The sequence below is a fragment of the Tupaia chinensis genome, unplaced genomic scaffold (genome assembly GCF_000334495.1).
Source record: "Tupaia chinensis unplaced genomic scaffold, TupChi_1.0 Scaffold000489_1, whole genome shotgun sequence".
Classification (NCBI taxonomy): Eukaryota; Metazoa; Chordata; class Mammalia; order Scandentia; family Tupaiidae; genus Tupaia; species Tupaia belangeri.
In genome coordinates, this window is record NW_006160001.1 from 5,916,298 (window position 1) to 5,935,797 (window position 19,500).

Genomic DNA, 19,500 nt, shown 5'->3' on the forward strand with positions numbered 1-19,500 from the left:
GGGAAAGATGAAAAGGATCTGGGCGGAGTTGGGCTCCATAAAAATCTCTACCTTATGGTTAAAGATTTATTAAGTGACTAACATGTGCTGGGCATATAAATAGACTTGACCTTTACACTTAGGGAATCTGGAGTAAATACACAAGATTTATAGCCAGAGTGTTTGATGTCATACTAGGTGTTTTAGGATGAAATACATTCTAGGATCTTACCAAGTGGAATTGATCTTACCAGGTAGAGTGACCTCTGGGGCCAGCAGGTGGTGTAGTGGTTAAGGTGTTGGACTTGCACATGGCCAACTGTGGTTTGAGTCCTGGACCTGGTGGCTTGAAAATTCTGCCAAATGTGTGCATGTGTGGGCACAAAACTCTGAGAGAATGGAGGAGAAGGAATTGTGGCATGGCCATCCCCTCTGCGGGGTGATTTCTCACTTTCTTTCTCATTGTCTGTCTGTCTCTCTGGTAAGCACACGTACTTTATGGCATAAACTTAAAAAAAAAAAAAAAAGAAAGAAAAGAAAAGAAAAATGTGACCTGCAAGGAAGTTTGAACTGGAGGAAGCCGTCAAACCTTGAGTCACGACTACTTGGGCTCCTTTACTTTTGCTAGCTGTGTAAATTAGGGCAAGTTTCGTAACTGCTCTCAGTCTGTTTCCTCTTCCTCTGAGTGGGGATGATAGCACTTGTCCCATAGGATAGTACAAGGTGTAGATTACATGATGAGTGGGAAATGCTGGGTACACAGTAGGTACTAAATAATGATGGTTATGACTATTAAAATCTCTCAGTTCTCCACAGGATATTTTAGCTTTGCTCCCTGGTACTTACCTCCAGCCTTCGGTCTGCCCCTGTCTACTTAATAAATGGCCAGCAGACCATGGACATTCATTTCAATGTCCTCCCTTTCTTTCAAGATTTAGAATGGTGGGAACCAGCAGTTAGCGTAATGGCTATGTCGCTGGACTCCCACGTAGTCGACCGCGGTTTGCGTCCCGGACCCGGTGGCTTAAAACTCACGCCGGGCGCGTGTGCGTGCGTGCCCAAGATCCCGGGAGGAGAATGGAGGAGAAGGGATTGCGGCGTGACCATCCCCCCTGGGGGGTGATTTCTCGCTTTCTGTCTCTATGTCTCTCTCTGTCTGTCTGGCGAGCGCATGCGCCCTACAGTGAAAAATCTCTCCAAAAAAAAAAAAAAAAGATTTAGAATGGTGCTTCTGAAAGTAGGTCTATGACACCTGGAGAAGTTCCCAACATTCTTTTGGAGGGGTCCAAGGTCAAAATTATTTTTATAATAATAATAAGATGTAAGATGTTTGCCTTTTCCCTGTGTTAATGTTTCCACTGATGATGCAAACACACTAGTAGGTAAAAGCCAAATAGTATTAGTAATTAATATAAGTACCATAAAAAAGTTATTGTAAGTACTCATAAAAAAAAGAAGAAGAAGAAAAAAAAGCTGTGGCTGGCCACGTAGTACTGTATTGAAAGGAGCTGAATCCCACATGGCTCACTGCAGTTTGAATCCCAGTCCCCGTGGCTCGAAAGGCATGCAAGGTGTGTGTATGTGTATACATGTGCCCAGGATTCCAAACAAATGAAAAAATGGAGGACAAGGGGTTCTTCGGGCCCAAAACCCAGCGAAAAGCCAGAATCCGCGTGCATCTGAGGTGGGCCTAGCCTTACTCCTTTAACCAAAAAGCCTCTCCCCCCAACCTCTTCTGGCCCAACACCTAACAAAAAGCCAGGTAAGGTGGTCTCTGTCTTCTTTCTGTCTGTCTCTCTTGCTCCCTCTCCTTTTTTCTTGAAAGTTTTGTCTTTTGCATATATGTATATATGTTTTTAAAAAACATCTGTAGGTACTATCTCTTGTCTCTGACCTCTGCCTTCTCTTGATAATTTCAGAATCCATGTGCATCTGAGGTAGGCCTAGCCCTGCTCCTTTTGCACAGCATGCTAGTGTACTGTGCAGTTCTCATTTTTTTAACCTTTTTTTTTTTTTAAATCTTTTCCCTTTTCATTGTTTTGTTTTGTCTTTTTCCCCCCTAATCTTTTGTCCTTTTCTTTTTGCTTCCTTTCTTTTATTTGACTTTCTTATCTTGCTTTTTACTTTCCACACATTGAGTGTCTAGGCAGGTCTAGGTGCACAGCAGCGAAACATCTGAATACTTTAAACCCTACAGCTCAGCCCTGGTGCACCTATTCCCTTGAAACTGCGAGGCCTTTGTAATATTCAGTTCCATTGACGAAAGTGCAGATAGCTTGTTGAGGATCAGGGAAATGGAACACAAGAAATCAAAACCTCCTGTGAAAGTATTAAAAGCAGATTAGATCATGGAGAAGATTGAATCTCAGATGTAGAAGATAGAATTCTGACCTAGAAAAATTCACCAAAAAGACCAAGAAAATAACCCTCCAAAATGAGAAAAATATAAGAGTAATACTAGATGGGCACCCAAACATTAGACACCCAAACATACAGATAATCAGTATCCCAGAAGGTGAAGAAACTAATCAGGGCATTGATAACCTATTCCATGAAATCCTGGAAGAAAACTTTCCAAACCTAGAGAGTCATTCAAATATCCTGACCCAAGAAATACAAAAGACCCAAGGCACATCATAACCAGATTTACCAAAACCACAGACAAAGATCCTAAAATTAGCAAGAGAAAAATGTCAAGTTACTTTCAAAGGATATCCCATGTCTCAAAAGCCTAACATTGGACTTCTCATTAGAAACAATGCAAGGAAGGAAAGAATGGGAAAATATATTCAAAGTGTTAAGTGAAAAAACAATTTCATCTAAAAATATTATATCCAGTAAGATTATCCTTCATGTAGGAAGAAAACATAAAAACATTCTCAGATAAACAAAACCTGAAAGAAATTACCAACACCAGACCAGCTCTTGAAGAAGTTCTGAAGGGAGTACAATACCAGGAAAACTAGGACAGACAAAGAAGAGAACAAAACATGACCAAGAAAAAGGCCAACTTAATGGTAGGGACAAGTTTTGAAATATCAGTAATAATGTGGAATAGTAACGGAAAGATCAGACCACAGTAACACTGCAAATTCAACAAAAGAGAGATTACACGAGACTGAACTGGTGAAATAGAATTCTATGATTTTTTTCCTAAGACATTACTGATTTTTTTCTATGCTTTGTCTTCCAGATTTAAAGATTTTTGTTTTCTTTTGAATTGTTGGGTGTAGCAATTTGTTAAAAAAAGAAAGAATTTTAAAAATTGAAACATAAACTTTTCTCTCTTCCTGACCCTTTTGCAATTGGAAAATATTTGTGAGCATTCTTATTTTGTGGCAGAATGGTTATTTGCATAAGTTCAATAATAGTATCTGTTGCCTTGCATAGACATTAATTCTTATGGGGAAATAACAGACCAAATTGAGATTAACCCACTTTTTTTTTCTTTTCAGAAAGTAATTGGGTTTATTGTTATTTTTAAATGATTCGATAAACAAATATTCTTGAAATTTTGGTTTATTTTCTAATTGGGTAAATATCTTTATATATAAAGCAATATAAACACAAGTTCTCTGAGGTCTTCAATGATTCTTAAGACCATGAGAAGTTCTGAGACTGGTGTCAGCAGGTGGCATGTGGTCAAGGCACTGGGCTCCCACATGGCCAACCAGGGTTTGAGTCCCAGACCCAGCAGCTGGAAACTCACATCAGGTGTGTGTGAATGTGCACCAAAAATCCCAGAAGGAGAATGGAAGAGAAGGGAAGAATGATACATGTTTCCCATAGATACTGATAATGATGAGCCAGCACTTGGGAAACTCAGACCTATTCTAGGAGATGAGGAGATCATGCAGTAGCATGATCTAGGAGATCAATGAGCATTTTTGTTCTGCATCATTTTATAGTGCCTAGGATAGAGTAGGTATGCAATAACTTTTTCTTGAATGAATGGTGGATGAAGAGTTAAGACACAGCTGATGGAAATGGGTGCTTCCCATTACAGAGGTCACCAACATTCCATATTCCATTCCATCTTAGGAATGCTATTCCTGGGAGTGGAAGATAGTTTCAGGCTGAGCATGCCCATCATGTCAGAGCCTTCACCTTTGTCCATTGAAGGGGGAGGGTTGTTTAGCCACACTGTCCAGACCACACTGTGTCTTCTCAATTCCCCCAAAGAGTAGAGAACACTGGTTTTTAAGTATATTCTCTCGCAAGATGAAAAACAATAATTTCCAGATTAAAGAAAAAAAAAAAACTAACCAATTGAACTGAAAGTCTGGGGCACCTGAGCAGAAACTTGAAGCATTTTCACAGGTTGCTATTGAAGCAAAAAGGGTCATATGTGAAAGCAAAAGGCTTTATGTTTGTGGGTTCTCTTTTTCCTTCTTTATATCACTTTGCTACTGCATGCTCTTTAAAAATAAAACCATTTTTGACGCTTAAGAGTTGGTCATCTGAGTTTATAAATGGGAGAAATGGATTTGGATAAGTAGCTGATTCTGACTGATTTTGATTTTCCAAGCCTCATTTCCATTATTAGAAAAAGGGAACGCAGTAACAGATGATGTCATCTGTTGGAACCTCTGAGAAATGAGGACAGTTGAGGCACTGCCTTGCCTCATTCCCACTCTTGCCAAGTGTCGAAGTGGAGCTGCGGAGATAGATGGCTTGGGATAATTGTTGGCAAGGCACCTGAATGGAAGAGCTTGTTCTCCAAGACCCTGAAGGCTACTCCTCTTAAAGACACCAGGTCTCTATCCTCTCTGTATCACTTTTTCCTTTTCCTAACTCGATGACTTCTAGCACCAGTTCTCACGAATATAAATTAGAGTTCATTCACACATCTGAGGTGCCATATGCTAACTCACAGCAGTCTTTGGTGTAAAAAAAGCAGAGACGTGAAAAATACAGAAAATCCTTCTCTGGCTCACCATTACACCCACGAAGTCTCACCCAGCAGAACTGTTTAGGATTGAGAACAGCTTGCCCAACACCAACACGCCTCCAATCCCATATGGAGTTGACAGTTTCTCGCAGTGTACCATTCTCTCACTACTCCACAGTTATTCACTGATACGCCAGTCCCCAGATTTTTCAAGTAATTGGTTGCTTGCTGCCAGCAAATCTAGCCAGTACAAACCACCTTCTTTACCAGTGTTGTAGGGTTTGCATTGCCGCCAGTGATGTTGCTCCTGAGAGCAGGCAGATGGGTCGTGTTCCTTTTGGCTAATGAAGATGCAGATGCTCAGAGCTTGGAGTTAAAAATACAACAACGAACAAAGTTGGACAAACTCTCTTAGGTCCCTTCCAACCCTAATTTCCCTTGTACTCCCTGGAGGTTCTAGCACACAGTCTAAGCCATAGAGAGCACGTAGTTTAAGGATTAATAACTGCATGTGTTGACAGGGCTGAATATATTTAAACACAGGATAACAATGGCAAACATTTGCTGAGTGCTTACCATGAGCCAGGCGCCATTCTAATCAGCACCTTCAATGTACTCAGTCCATTCTCACAGCAATGCTACGAGGAAGGTACTATTATCACTCCTGTTTCAGAGACGGGGAAACTGAGGCAACTGAGGCACCAGGTAGATTAAGTGACTTATCCAGGGTGGCAGTTAGTAAAAGGTAGAGCTGTGATATGAACCATGGCTGTCCCACTCCAGGGCCCATGTTCCACAGAATAGTAACAACAATAACTAAATAAACTCTTCTGTAGCATGCCAGGCACTAGTGTAAGGTTTTTTTTTTTTTTTTCTTCCTGGAGAGGTTTTTGCTATAGGGCGCGTGCACTCACCAGAAAGAAAGAGACAGAGAAACAGAGAGTGAGAAATCACCCCCCAGGGGGGATGGCCACGCCGTAATCCCTTCTCCTCCATTCTCCTCTGGGATCTTGGGCACACACGCACACGCGCCCGATGTGAATTTAAGCCACCAGGTCTGGAACTTGAACCGCAGTCGACTACGGCAAACATTTGCTGAGTGCTTACCATGAGCCAGGCGCCATTCTAATCAGCACCTTCAATGTACTCAGTCCATTCTCACAGCAATGCTACGAGGAAGGTACTATTATCACTCCTGTTTCAGAGACGGGGAAACTGAGGCAACTGAGGCACCAGGTAGATTAAGTGACTTATCCAGGGTGGCAGTTAGTAAAAGGTAGAGCTGTGATATGAACCATGGCTGTCCCACTCCAGGGCCCATGTTCCACAGAATAGTAACAACAATAACTAAATAAACTCTTCTGTAGCATGCCAGGCACTAGTGTAAGGTTTTTTTTTTTTTTTTCTTCCTGGAGAGGTTTTTGCTATAGGGCGCGTGCACTCACCAGAAAGAAAGAGACAGAGAAACAGAGAGTGAGAAATCACCCCCCAGGGGGGATGGCCACGCCGTAATCCCTTCTCCTCCATTCTCCTCTGGGATCTTGGGCACGCACGCACACGCGCCCGATGTGAATTTAAGCCACCAGGTCTGGAACTTGAACCGCAGTCGACTACATGGGAGTCCAGTGATGTAGCCATTACACCTACTGCTGGTCCCTAGTGTAAGGGTTTTACATGGAGTCAACACTTACACATTTTACAGTATGAGAAATGTACTAATAAAGGTCTACCTTTTCAGATGAGAATACTGAAACAAAGGCTTAAAAGCTTACTTACGGTCACATGATTTGTGAGTTGCAAAGCTGGAATTTGAACCTAGGCTCTAGAGTATATGTTCTTCACCATGTGCTGTTTTGGGAGCGTTTTTCTGGATTTAGTTACAGGTTATGATAAAGCTTTCCCTCTTCGCCTGTGGCAGGGAAGGAAAACACAACTTCCTGTCAGAAGTTCTTAAGGTCATTTTCTGTGCTCTCGGTCCTGAGTCATGCTATCAGCACCTGCGTGATTATCCCCCTTCTCCCACACACAGATGGCTTCCATGGGTGGTCCAAATGGCCTAAATCATTTCCTGCATATTTCTAAGAAAGTCAGAAAAGAGCATGGTTTAAATGGAAGTATTTCAACAGGGAAGGATTAACGGTCCCAAGTCTTAAGAGTCTTGGGTAGCAGAATACGCCACCCCTAAATAAGTGTCTTTAGCATATGGGATTATTTTGAGCTAAAGGCCATTTTGAATCACTAAACCCAGGAAAAACTTTAAAAACTGGACATGAATTTTCCATTTGTAAATGGTATTTACATTTACGAAGAAAAATTCTGTGTAAAAAGTGTCTACCTCTTCCTGACCAGAATGAGCAGGGCTCTTAACTCTTATCAATGGACTTCAATTTGCACCACAAACCTTACTTCCTTCTCCTGACTGCCTTCCTGTAACTTGTCTTCTCTGCCAAGGAAACACTAATTCCTTTTTTATATGTTTCACCCATGATGGTCAGTATGCTCAGGTTCTAACCACCGCTTTGAGTTGCTCATCACTGAGTGCTCCCAAGTGGATGTGTGATGCTCATGGTAATAAACTTCTGTTTGTGTTTCTCTTATTGATCTGTCTTTTGCTAGTTGAATTTACAGGGCTCCAGCTAGAGAATCTAAGATGGGTAGAGGAAAATGAGCTTTTCCTTCTCTACTGTCATGGGCAGAGTGTATAGGTCCCTGGAGTCTGAGCGCCCAGAGCATCTAGGAGTGATAAGCCTCGCATTCCCTGGGCAGCTCGATAGCAATGGTGATCGCCTTGCCCAGGAGCCCTTCTCCTGCGCTCCTTCTTACACTACAGAGTACTTCTTGACCACAGACATGCGTGAGAAATGTACTAATAAAGGTCTACCTTTTCAGATGAGAATACTGAAACAAAGGCTTAAAAGCTTACTTACGGTCACATGATTTGTGAGTTGCAAAGCTGGAATTTGAACCTAGGCTCTAGAGTATATGTTCTTCACCATGTGCTGTTTTGGGAGCGTTTTTCTGGATTTAGTTACAGGTTATGATAAAGCTTTCCCTCTTCGCCTGTGGCAGGGAAGGAAAACACAACTTCCTGTCAGAAGTTCTTAAGGTCATTTTCTGTGCTCTCGGTCCTGAGTCATGCTATCAGCACCTGCGTGATTATCCCCCTTCTCCCACACACAGATGGCTTCCATGGGTGGTCCAAATGGCCTAAATCATTTCCTGCATATTTCTAAGAAAGTCAGAAAAGAGCATGGTTTAAATGGAAGTATTTCAACAGGGAAGGATTAACGGTCCCAAGTCTTAAGAGTCTTGGGTAGCAGAATACGCCACCCCTAAATAAGTGTCTTTAGCATATGGGATTATTTTGAGCTAAAGGCCATTTTGAATCACTAAACCCAGGAAAAACTTTAAAAACTGGACATGAATTTTCCATTTGTAAATGGTATTTACATTTACGAAGAAAAATTCTGTGTAAAAAGTGTCTACCTCTTCCTGACCAGAATGAGCAGGGCTCTTAACTCTTATCAATGGACTTCAATTTGCACCACAAACCTTACTTCCTTCTCCTGACTGCCTTCCTGTAACTTGTCTTCTCTGCCAAGGAAACACTAATTCCTTTTTTATATGTTTCACCCATGATGGTCAGTATGCTCAGGTTCTAACCACCGCTTTGAGTTGCTCATCACTGAGTGCTCCCAAGTGGATGTGTGATGCTCATGGTAATAAACTTCTGTTTGTGTTTCTCTTATTGATCTGTCTTTTGCTAGTTGAATTTACAGGGCTCCAGCTAGAGAATCTAAGATGGGTAGAGGAAAATGAGCTTTTCCTTCTCTACTGTCATGGGCAGAGTGTATAGGTCCCTGGAGTCTGAGCGCCCAGAGCATCTAGGAGTGATAAGCCTCGCATTCCCTGGGCAGCTCGATAGCAATGGTGATCGCCTTGCCCAGGAGCCCTTCTCCTGCGCTCCTTCTTACACTACAGAGTACTTCTTGACCACAGACATGCGTGTGTGTGTGTGTGAGAGAGAGACAGAGACTTAAGTGGCCATGTTGAGCCTTCCACAGGGATTTTTCTGGCTGGGGCTGATGGAATAGTGGTCTATTTTTGTTTCTTGGTGCCCGGAGCTGATAGCAGTAGCCTGAGGCTGTGCTCCGTGTCATATGGGTAAGAAAGTGATGCTGACAGCAGAGAAGGGTGATATAGAGAGACAAGAAGGCCTTGGGACCCAGCTCCTGTCTTCCCAAATCACTTTCCTGTCCTTGGTACTATGAGACAGTGACTTTTACTCTTTGAGTACTGTGGACTGTGGAATTGATTCATCACTTGCAACAGACTAAAAACCATCAAGAAGACTTAATTTTTGAAAAGGGCCCGTGGCTTCAAAATCAGTGGCTCTTTATACCTGCATGCCAGCTCAGCAGTGTGCACTGACTCTGGGAACAGCTTTACAGTGATTTTTCTGGGGACATCTTGCTCAAGTAAAAACACGTGTGGACATCCCTACAGTGCACACTGACAGTGAGGTTTTAGGTGTATTTGTTTGTGTGGGTGTCCTAAGAAAGTACCACAAACTATGTGACTTAAACTATAGAAACTTATTGTCTCTCAGTGATGGATATTAGAAGTATGAGATAAAGGTGTTGACAGGGTCGCTTCCTTCTGATGGCTCTGTAGGACTGTCCTACACCTCATCCTTATCTTTCGGCAGTTTGTGGGCAGTCTTTGTATTCCTTGATTTGTAAATGCACCACCCCAAGCCGTGCCTTGATGTTCACATGGCATTTTTCCTGTGTGCATCTGTCTTTAAATTTCCCCTTTTCATAAGGACACCCATCATGGTGAAATAGAGCCTTCCCTAATGACCTCATCTTAGCTACTTAAATCTGCAATGACCCTATTTCCAAATAAGGTCACATCCTGAAGTATTGGAGTTAGGACTTTATATATATATATATATATATAGGACTTTATATTATATATATATATATATTTTAGGGGACAAAAGACAACCCACAGCACGAAAGAACCAGTCAGGAAGGCTGAAGACCAAGATGTCTCATCTCCGCCTAGTAGGTGGCTTTGGAAGTAGGCACACAGAAGACACTAGACCTGATTCCAGTATCACTGTTGTGAGTTTCTTTATCTTGCTGACCTTGGGCGAATCATTGAACTTTCCTAGGGTTGAAAGACAGGCAGAAAGCTGTGGAAACACAACAAATCTACAACAGTTGGTTTAAAGATCTTAATTAGCTTTATTTGCAGTTCTACAATCAGGCAGCACTTTATTCCATAAAAGATAGTAAGTGTTCCAAGAAAGTAAATAGGTCAGTTTTGTAAACAGAAAGGGGATAAAGAAAGCATAAACAAAATATGAAAAGAAGATTTTTTTTGTTTTTGTTTTTGAGAGGATTTTGCTATAGGGTGTGTGCACTCGCCAGAGAAACAGACAAAGACAGAGAGACAGAAAGTGAGAAATCACCCCCCAGAGGGGATGGCCATGCCACAATCTCTTCTCCTCCATTCTCCTCTTGGGATCTTGGGCACGCACGCACACGCGCCCGGCATGAGTTTAAGCCACCAGGTCCGGGACTCAAACTGCAGGCGGCTACATGGGAGTCCAGCAACATAGCCATTACACTAACTGCTGGCCCCAGGTTGGTTGTTTTAAAGTTACCTTACTTGTCAGATGGAACAGGGAAAGAACAATAGACAAATGAACATCCGGTTTCTTTGGGTTACTTCTGCCTAAGAAATAAAACAGGCATCCCCAACAGGTTCTTTATGCTGAGAGCTACCTATGTCTAGCTTCAGCCAGTCCCAGATCATGGGCGCACAGGCCTGCCTTATTCAGGAAGATTCCAGGACATGAACCTGGAGCCCTGCCATGTGGGCCAGCCTCACAGAGCTGCACCACTGTCCAGCTCCCTTTTCTTTCTGCCTCTTTTTTATATTTTAATTGACATAGTAATTGTACATATTACAGGGTAGTTTTTTTTTTTGGTGCATGAACACAGTATGTTAAGATCAGATCAAGATTATTTGCCTATCTATTACCTCAAATGTTAGTCATTAATTTGTAGGGAGTATTTAAAATCCTCTGTCTGGGGCTGGCAGGTGGCGTGGTGGTTAAGGGCGCTGGACTCCTGCATGGTCACCTGTGGTTTGAGTCCCAGACCTGGCAGCTTGCTGTTGGGTTCAGGACTTCAACCTCACATTTAACCATATGGGATCTAGCCACTCTAACCACCATGCCATGACCTGGCCCCATGTCTCTATTTCTTTAAACTTTTTTACCTCATGCTTTTATCAGGAAACATTTTTCATCCCCCCCTTACTTGATAAATAAATATACAGACTAACATATAAACATAAAACAGAAAGTTAAAAAAATAAAGATAGCACTCCTAATAATTTCTTCCTATATTCTAACGGGTCATCATATTAACAACTTGGTTCTCTCTTCAGTTGGGAGATTGCTTTTTGGGACAAAAGAGAACTAAAATACTACCTAGTTGAGAAACAGTAAGATCTGAGTTAACCCCAATAATGCACCAATGGAGTTTGTTGTCCTTAAAGTTGTCTACAACTGATTTGCCTAAGAATGGCAGAATTTCTTCATTTTCTTTTCTCTTCTTTTTTTGATTTGCCAGAGAGCACATGTGCTTGTCAGAGAAGACAGGGAAAATGAGAAAGCACCCTCATAGAGGTTGATCACGCCACCATCCTTTCTATTCCATTTATCCTTTCAGAATTTTGGGTATGAATACACATGTGCCTGGGAAGTTTTTCATATTGCTGGGTCTGGGACCTGAATTGCACAGTTGACTGTTAGGGATGCAGTCATCTTCACCACAGCAGTGGCTGGTCCTGGCAGAATTTTTCTTAAGGAAAAAAATTGTTTCTTTGTTCTGGAAAATAACTTAATGAAACTGATTGATTGCAGGTGGTGATCCCAGATGTGATTGTCTTTATCTAGATGGGAACACATTCAATAGTGAGAAGATAAATGTCTAATAAACATAGACATTTACTATTTGGTACTATTTGCTAAGCTGGGGATGGAGACGGAGAACATGGGAAGATGATCTGCTTATTAGAACCTTCTTATTAAGAGAAATGGTCTGAGCAACATGGCAGAGTGCCAGGTCATGGCTTGGAGTGGATTGTGGCCAGCGAGATGCAGAAAACACTGGATAAATACCTTTAAACAGTGATGTCAATCATGTAATTATGTCCTAATATTCGCAGAAGGTAAGTGTAAATCTGTTGTGCAAAATGTAATGGAATTTGAAAAAAGCAGATAGTAATTCTGGAATTCCTTATGGTGACCAAAGGTAAAGTGAACCAGATTCTAAGCTTGACCTGGGAGTGAAGCTGAGGACCTATATTGAAGAAAAAAAGCAGAGAAGGAGTAGGTTACAAAACAGACATTGAGGTACAGATTAGAGGACTATGACTCTTAAAAAAAACAGAGGGGAGAGTTTATCTAGCTGTACAGGGTGGGGCTTGAACAAAATAATTTCATGTTTCAGGAGAGATGACTCCTAAACACTGGAGTACTTGGAGAATTTTCAGGAAGATTGGTTGGTTATCCATTTTTTTTCTTTTCTTTTCTTTTCTTTTTCTTCTTTTTTTTTTTATTGCTAGAGAGCTTGTGTTCTTGCCACAGAGAAACCGAAACAGACAGAGAGAAGGAGAAATCCCCATCCCCACACCACACCACAATTTCTTCTCTTCCATCTCTCCATCCTGCCAAGACCCTGAGCACACATGTATGTGTGGCCAATGCATCCTTCAAGTTGACAGAGCCAACACTTGAATGGCAATTAGTTATTTGGGATCCAGCTCCCTTCAGTAGCAGGTTCTGAGGCCAGCCCCATGGCTACTAATTTGAAAGATGGTATGGGGTGAAGTGTAGAGAAATGACATTAGAGACAGAAAACAAGTTAAGAGATTCCTGAAACACCCAGGTGAGGATGATGAAAACGAGGGCAGAGGGAGTACCTATTCTAGAGCTGTTTTAGAGGTAGGGTTCATTTATAGTGATGACTCATTATAGAGGGTGAGAAAGAGAGGAGCAATGAGAAATAACATCATATCGCTCAGGTAGCTGGGTGGCTGGAGATACTCCGTTCATTGAGTTAGAAAACAGATGAGAACAGGTTTGCAGGAGAGACAATGAGTTCATTGTGGGGTGTGTTGAGTTTGAGATGCTGATGAAACAACCTGATAGAGAGCTCATAAAAAATGAAGAATACACGTGGGTATCACAAGAGACAGACCAGGACTAAAGACATAGCTCTGTTAGGGAACTGTCTAATAAGTATCATGGCTTTTGTTCATCATCTTTTCATAAATATTAGAAAAACAATACTCTGTTTGACTTTACTGATTCATTCATTCAAAAGTATTTAATGAATGTCCAAACCACATGCCAGCACTAATTTAGAATCTGGGCACAAATGATTAATAACGTCCTCAGAAACTCATTTGGTCATTTGGCCGTGAACTGAAAACAGGTGTAGGGACCTACTTATTCAAAACCTGGAGTTAATAAAAGATTATTTTAAGCTAAAAGTATTTGAGATTCAACAAATGCAGAAAGAAGCCTTCTTTAAGCTTCTCTTATCTGATTAAATGCAAAAAACGTCTGTGAAATGAAGACTCCCATAAATTCTCTATTGAAGTGGGTCTGCCCCCAGAAGAGAGACCAAAAGTAAATCTATTATAAATCCCCTTTCCAGGGGAGTTTTACATCCTTAAAAATGGAAATACCATTTTTATCTGTAACATTTTTTAATTTCCCACTTGTTCTTCTAAAGAACCCATTTCTCTCTCCTAAACAAACTTCTTCAGAGGCTGGATCCATGACTTAGTAATTAAGGAAGCCAGGTCACACCTGATTGACCATGGTTCAAATCCCGACCCAGCAGTTTGAAAAATACAGTGGGCACATGTGTGTGCATGCCCCAAATCCAAACAGGATGGAGAAATGGAGGGCAAGGGATTATAGTATGACCAAACCCTATGGTAGTGTCTTTTCCCTCTCCCTCTTTTTCTGTCTTCTTGTCTCTCTGATCAGTGCATGTATCCTCTGGCAACTAGGGAAAAAAAAAAAAGAAGAAGAAAGAAACCTATTTGTGCTTCCCACAAGAGCTTTTTCTCTCCCACCTCCTTTCCTCTACTAACTTAGATATATAACCTCAGTCTCTAACCACCTTTTAGTTTTACTCATCACTGGGTACTGCCGTGTATATGTGCATTGTGCTCATAAACACAGTTTTTATCCTGTTAATCTGTCTTTTGTCAGTTTGATTTGCTGGACCCAGCTACTGAATGTAAGAGGGCAGAAAAAATGTTTTTCCACTCCTACAAGATAAAGAGAAAAATTTCCCTTCTGAATAGCTGCAATAGTGAAAATAGCATTAAATAACATGGACAATATAGAAAGATGACCAGATTTGGAAGAAAACAGCAGAGGGAAGCCATTCGATCAGACTTAAACATAAGAGTAGTGAAGGACTTAATTTACATTAGGGTTTATAGGCACCTCGTCCTATAACTTGCTTGCCTTCTACCTCTAGTGGCTCCTTCTTTATCCTAGACTTTCATACTCTTCCCAATGATGTCTCCTCCAAACAAACAGAAAGCAAGGATAAAGTGGCTAAGGATGGGGTCAGGTGCTCTTCCGTGACTGAAGACTCACACTGGCTTTCCCTCTTGCCTTTTCACTGGGTTTACAGTCTGCTCCTCTCAAGCCTTGAAACAGCTGCAGTTCATCCAGGAGATAGAAATCGATATTCCGTTATTTTTCCATTAGATCATTTCCCAAACTCTCTTTGGGACAAGATGTATTTGATTCATTGCGAAGGAAAGTCTGCTAGATTTTCATTAGGTCAGAAACCTCCCAAACCTCATCCAACCATCAAGGACAATCCAAGGTCTTCATCTCTCCTTATTACTTTTCTGTTTACTGTTCCTGATCTTTTACTTTTAAAAAAGTGTATTTAATTTTATATATCATTAATATCATTTTTCAATTTTGCTACAGGGCACGTGCGCTTACGAGAGAGAGACTGAGAGGGAGAGAGAGAGAGGAAAAGTGAGAAAACAAGTCACCAGGTCTGGGATTTGACTCTTGGTTGACCACGTGGGGGTCCAGCACTTTAACCACTAGGCCACCTGCTGACCCACTGATCTTTCTATTGTTGACCACCTAATAGGCTTAATAGCAGCAACATGGCTCAGATTAGTTTCCTCTGGTTGCTCCTAATTATATCATATGTTTAATATTTATCTCTCTTGCTCTGAGGGATGGAAACATTTAGTGTAGGTCTGTTGAGTTTCCCAGAACTTAGCACAGCACGGGGAGCATGATAAGGGCTCAATGAATGATTCAATACCACTTGAATCAAATTAGATGGAGTTACATAGATTATTACATATAACCAAATTGCTTTTTTCTTTGTTTTCCTCTGCTTTTTTCTTTTTTCAATAAAGAATTATTTTTATTTTAACTTTATTTATCATTATTTAAAAAAAATTTTTTTTGGCCGGAAAGGGGAGTGAGAAAGCAAGCTGCCAGGTCTGGGATTTGAACTGCGGTCATTCATGTGGAAGTGCAGTGTTTTTAACCACCACATCACCTGCCGCCCTTCCTTTTCTTTTCTCTTTATGGAGAGTTTGGAGAATGGCAGAGCTAGCTTCCTCCACTGAGTCTTGTGCTGTAGTCCTGCTCTTACTTCCAAATTAACTAGGATCATAACATGTGTGTCCAGATGTGTGTAGATGGGTTCAGGTTGGCCTGGAACTGAACCTGGGCCCCCATTTGACTTCCAGCCTCCCAAACAATGGCACTACTTGTGTGCCACTGCAGCTGGGCCTGTTTCTGTTTTGAGAAAATTCAAACTATAACCTCAAGTAGTCATCATCATGACTTTCATGTAGTTGTCTTTATAAATTCGTTCATGGTCTTTGTGCAGAGAGAGCCATGGGTATACGAAAAAGAATAGATGCTCTGATACCACAATGTGAGTTTTGTTGTTGGCTATGACTTTGGAGGTTAGGAATGTTCAGTTCGTACACATTCCAAAATTCCAGGCCTACACATTTTGGCTTGGTTTCTGAATGCTGATTCTATTAATGGATGTTTGAAATTTACATCATTTCCATTTTTTTATACAATCATCTTAGGGTAGAATTTTCTTTTCTTCTCTCACCAGAAACTCAGTGTGGCTTCAGTTCCAACATGTTCCTACTTCTTACATGACTCTTTGTAAAATAGAGAGCTATAATATCTCCTGAGCTTTGATCACTTTACTCCTGCATGAGTGAGTTCCTTCCAGACCTTCCCCTACTAGGAGAAGGTAGGTGCAAAGGCCGAGAAAAGCAGCAAGATAGAAGGTTTTAGTGTTTAAAAAAAGAAAGATTAGAATCATATTTTACCCACATATGCACATATACCAGAGCACCTTGGAGAAACTCTGAGTTTCAGGTTTCATTGCAAACTGTGGGGCTTACCTTCAGTCATTCAAAGGATTGTGAGAGTTTAAAGCTCATCCAAGAAGCTAGGGTCTAACTAATGACTTCATATTGAAATCATTCAAAACCTATGAGCTCATGAGCTGCGAGATAAAACTGGATGAGACAAAACTAGTCTCAAGTGAAATTGCAGTAAGTCTGTACAGGATCAGACAAACTTGAAGAGGGGAAAGCGGATAAGACCAGGTCGCTGGAATTTGGAGTCTTTCTTGCAGGAACTTGTAATAAAAGGCAACTGCCTGGTTTCACCCAAGCCCTTGACAGACTCTCAGAAAAAAAGTAGAAGAACATGAAAGCCAAGGAGCGCTTTCTGTTTGTTTTTCATTCTCTCTGAATGTCAATGAGTACCATTCTCGGTACTTAACGGTACTTACCGTGTAGACCAAGGTCACACCTACCTCTGTTGCCCTTCCTGCCCTCTTCCTGTGCAATTCCAGTACACCATAATTCAATGGCTCTCACTGAGATGTGCTCCACACAGTCTTAACATACATTTTCCTGAGAGAACAGGATTGGAATACTGCTGCACTTAACTCAGGTTTCCAGAAGCTTACACTGAGTTGGGTGATGTTGGGAGTGGCCCCTGGACTTGGACACCAAGAAAGACCGAGCTAGAAGGTTTAGGAGCCACATGTAAGTCAGGCAGATGCAGAGGTACAGAGCTGTTGATCTGTCATGAGGATCAGAAAGGATCAGCTTGGACTGCTTTATCAAAATTCCATGGAGCAAGCAGGTGACTTAAACAACTGAAGTTTATTTCTCATCATTCTGAAAATTAGGAAGTCCAAAAGTGGGACATCAAGGTGCCAGTGTGATCAGTTGCTGGCAAATGCTCTTTTCCTGACTTGTAGATGGCTACCTTCTATGTTCTCACATGGTGAAGAAAAAGAGAGTTCTCTGATGTCTCTTCTTATAAAGACACTTAACTGCATCATGAAAACCTCATCATATATCCGAAGAGCTGAAAGTTACAAATCAAGCTACAAATTGCTCAATGAAATATATCCTACCTTCCTACCTTGACAGATATATCTTCATGATAATATTTCCTCATTTTTGAAATGGGAATAGTAGAACCTCCTTTTTAGGAAAATACATGAAAAATGCTTAATATAGTGACTGGCACATAGGAAGTGCTCAGAAAAAAAAGGTAGCCATTGTTATTATTGTGGGGATTACAAATTCATAGACTAACTAAAGAAGAACAGATTATAAGGTTCTCCTTGAGTCTTTTGTTATTTTTGCCAGAGGCCAGAGAGAGAGGAGAAAGCACTTCTCACTATGGGAAGTGGGCTGGTCACACCACAATCCTTCCTCCTTTAAACATGTGCCCATGTTTTTCAAGTCACCAGGGCTAGGATTTGAACTGTGTGGTTGGCTATGTGGGATCTGGCTCCCTTAGGTCTTAGGACTGGCCTTTTTCTTGAATCTTAAACCAAACTTCTAACCAGATAGATTTTTACACTTGATCTTTCTGGCCTGAGCCCATCATAGGCACTGCTCAGAGCGGGCTAGAAATAGTTTCCATTTTGCTTCCCTGTTCCAGTTGATAATGGCTGCTTAGAGAACTGTGTTGACAAGGAGCCTGGGACAAAATCTGGGTACAATGCTGTGATCAGATAATAATGTCTGCCAAGGGTATGGGAATAGATAGGGTTGTATGTGTGCCAGATAGTTGCAATTCCTAGACTAGACCCCATTCCTGAGCAGTAGGATAGATGATGGACTTTAAGAAAAACACTGGGCTTGAGTCCCACTTCCGCTCCCTGGCTCTGTAACTGCAGGCTAGGCATTTAACCACCTTTACTTAGTTGTTGCATCTATAGCATGAGAATTAGCAGGTTATCTGCCTATCTCGTAGGGTTATTTGTGAGTGTCAAATGAGATCATGCACTTAAAAATCCTGTCAGTTATGAGGTGCTATCCAAATGCGAAGTGTTTTTGTTATTAGTGTGTGGTATGTGACCAGTTTGTACTCGACAAGAGGAAGTGCCGAGGCAGTGAGCATTTCATTCTGCTTTTGCTTACTCGTCTTGGCTTAGGCTCTACACCCTCCTTTCCCTTCTGAGTGCTGATCTATTGAGAGAGAGTCTGTCAGGGGAGAGAGAACGTGTATTTAAAACCAGATGCTGGATGGCTTATTGACTCTTGGCATGAAGCAGATGTTCAATCAACATTTGTCGAATTGGTAATAAATGAAGGGAACTCAGCACATACCTGCCGCTGTTTATAACTTGAACCCTGCTACTCAGGAATTTGCACGGCCTAGAAAAAAAAGAACACAATAAATGGTTGTTGAATTTATAATCAGTTTCTTGCATATAGGACATATGTCCTTATTTTTAAGAGCTGGGCCTGACCAAAAGGATGAAGAGGCCCAGGTGGCAGGTCTCAAAGTTGCGAGCCCTTCTTTAGTCTCATGTCCTTTCTTACTCCTAAATAATCTTACTCTACTTCCCAGCGCCATAGGGCCTCATTCTAAACCAAATCTTGAGTCTTGAACTGAGCCTTACATTTCTAGGCTGTCACAAAAATCTTTTCCCTTACCAAAGCATACTAGTCCTGCATCTTACTCATCCATCAGTGTTATAGAGATGAAAGTGATCTCAGCAATTGAGTCCCCCCTCTTAATCTATCAGTGAGCAATGTGGAATCCAGAGAAGTGAAGCCAAGACGAAGGTAGCAAAGTAAGGACTCCGGAGTTGCAGCTATCGCTCGTCCTCTGTCCCTCTTCTGCTGATGGTTAGCAAAGAATTTATCAGACAGAAGGAGTCTCTTTGATGGTGTTTATTAAGAGACTATTGCGGGACCAGCAGTTAGTGTAATGGCTATGTTGCTGGACTCCCATGTAGTCGACTGCGGTTCGAGTCCCGGACCTGATGGCTTAAACTCACGCTGGGCGCGTGTGCGTGCGTGCCCAGGATCCCGAGAGGAGAATGGAGGAGAAGGGATTGCAGCGTGGCCATCCCCCCTGGGGGGGTGATTTCTCGCTTTCTGTCTCTGTCTGTCTGGGGACTGCATGAACCCTATAGCAAAAAACTCTCAAAAAAAAAAAAAAAAAAAAAAAAAAAAAAAAAAAAAAGGGACTA